Source organism: Lupinus angustifolius, chromosome LG03 (genome assembly GCF_001865875.1).
Source record: "Lupinus angustifolius cultivar Tanjil chromosome LG03, LupAngTanjil_v1.0, whole genome shotgun sequence".
Classification (NCBI taxonomy): Eukaryota; Viridiplantae; Streptophyta; class Magnoliopsida; order Fabales; family Fabaceae; genus Lupinus; species Lupinus angustifolius.
This window is the reverse complement of record NC_032011.1, coordinates 7,887,574-7,890,335: the sequence shown is the minus strand read 5'-3', so window position 1 is coordinate 7,890,335 and position 2,762 is coordinate 7,887,574.

Here is a 2,762-nt window from a genome sequence, read left to right as displayed (position 1 = left end):
TAACTGCATTACAAAAACGTGTTCCAGTGGCAACCACTTTACACAGCAGTTGGGTTAATCGATTAAAGGTATGGTTAATCGATTAACACTAAATAAAATATGTATTTTCAAATAGAAAACATCAAATATGTTATGCACTTAGATAATACATGTTTGACACTTAGTTTTATGCCTAGAATGCATATATACATGTATTTATGTAATGCATGAACATATTATCAAATGAACATATCTCATGGATGAAATGATTTAAAGATAAATGCATATGAGACATGTTTTAGGTGCCCTAAGCCTTCGACTCAACTTAAACTAGAAACTAGTCTGCCTTAATCGATTAACAGCATTTAAAAACGTGTTCCAGTAGCAACCACTTTTCACAGTAGTTGGGTTAATCGATTAAAGGATTGGTTAATCGATTAACAGTAATTAAAATGTGTATTTTTAAATACAAAGCATCAAATACGTTATGCACTTAGATGATACATGTTTAACACTTAGTTTTATGCCTAGAATGCACATATACATGTATTTATGTAATGCATGAACATATTATGAATGACATATCTCATGGATGAAATGATTTAAAAGATATATGCATATGAGACATGTATTAGGTGCCCTAAGCCTTCGACTCAACTTAAACTAGAATCTAGTCTAAGCCTAGTACCAAAATAAAGACTTAAGCATGTTGATTTGTTGGTGATCTTCAAGCTCTTTTAGGCACAAGTTGTCCTCATCAAAACCATGACATATAAGGAGAGCTTTCCAAAGTGTTCCTCTTGACATGCACACTTTCATGGAAGGTAGAGGTAAAGAATCAAACTAGTAGATAAATCAAATATCTTACGTCAAACAATGGTATGGAGTACAAAGACTCACAGTTTTAGAAATTCTGTGATAAACATGGCATTCAGGGGCACTTTTCAGTGAAGAAAACTCCTTAGCAGAATGATGTAGCATAGAGGATGAATAGAACTCTTATAGAGAGGGCCAAATGTATGAGACTGAATGCTAGACTTTCCAAAGGATTTTGGGAAGAGGCACTTATTATGGCATGCTATGTCATCAATAGATCACCACGGGCATCATTAAATGGTAAAGTTGCAGAAGAAGTATGGACATGTATCCTAGTCAATTATAATATGTTACACATATTTGGTTGTCCTGCTTATGTACATGTACCTAGTGATGAACGATCTAAACTTGACCCTAAGTCAAAGAGGTGTATCTTCATTGGATATACCAAAGGTGTGAAGGGGTTCAAGTTCTGGGATCTAGTTTCCAGAAAGGTGGTGTTGAGCAGAGATGCAGTGTTTGATGAAGATTTCATATTGAAATAGTCAGTTTTGACAGAGGTGCCTATGCCAAATGGAGGGACTTTGGGATCAAATATGATTCCAGTGAGCAATGAAACAATTCAGGTAAATAAAGGCAAGGAACCATGCACTAGTTCAAGTCAAGAATATGATGATTCTCAGGCGGAGAGTTCATGCGTGCAGGAGTATCTACTTGCTAGAGACAGGAATAAGCGTCCTATCAAACATCCAAAGAGATATGACTTTGAGGATGTGGCTTCAGTTGCTCTCTATATCAGTTCAAGATATCTATGTAGCTTTCAAGAGGCTATAAACAACCAGGAGAAATAACAATGGATAGGTGCCATGATGGACGAGATGGAGTCTCTATAGAATAACCAAACTTGGGAGCTTGTCTCATTGCCTAGACAAGCGTGCATTTGGGTGCAAGTGGGTGTACAAGAGGAAGTCAATAGTATCAGAAAAAGAAGGGGAAAAGTTCAATGCTCGTCTTGTAGCGAAATGGTATTCACAACAGAAAGGGGTCGACTACAATGAGACTTTCTCCCTAGTGGTGAGACACACTTCTATAAGGGCAGTGTTTGCCTTGGTGTAGCTAGTCGGGATATGTACTTAGAACAGGTGGATGTGAGGACTACCTTTCTTTATGGTAAGCACTCCATTGGCAAATCACTTCAAGTTTTCCCTAGATCAGTGTCCAAAGACGGATGAAGAGATGAAGTACATGTCAAAGGTTCCATATGCTAGTGCAGTGGGTTGCTTGATGTATATTGTGGTTTGTACTATACCTGGCTTGCCACAAGCAGTTTGTCAAGTATGCAAGTACATGTCTAAACCAGGGAAACAACATTGGAAAACAGTCAAATGGATTTTCAAATATTTGAAGAGGACTACAGGTCTTAGTATCATGTTCGACAACCAAAGAGTAAGCCTTCAGTTATTGGTTAAGTTGATTCGGACTATGCAGTAGACTTAGATGATAGAAGGTCCACAACGGGGTTTGTCTTCACATTGCAGGTCGACCAATTATGTGGAGATCATCAATTTAGTATGTTGTTGCTATGTCCACAACTGAAGCAGAGTACGTGGCAGCTGATGAAGTTTCTAAGGAAGCCTTGTGGCTTATGGGGTTGGTAAATGAGTTAGGCATTAAGCAAGGTGGAGTTCCTCTATATTGTGACAGTCATAGTGCTATCTTCTTGACAAAGAACTATATGTGTCATGCTAGGACCAAACATATTGATGTGAGATTTAACAAGATCAGGGAGTTGGTAGCTTGTGGGCATATACTATTGTAGAAGGTTCACACTTCAGAAAATGCAGTTGATATGTTAAACAAGTCGCTTACCGTGGACAAGTTCATGCATTGCATGAGTTTGTTGAACATTCACTAATGCTAGACTATGGAGCTCCCCCAACCCAATGACGGAAGATGGAGATTGATGA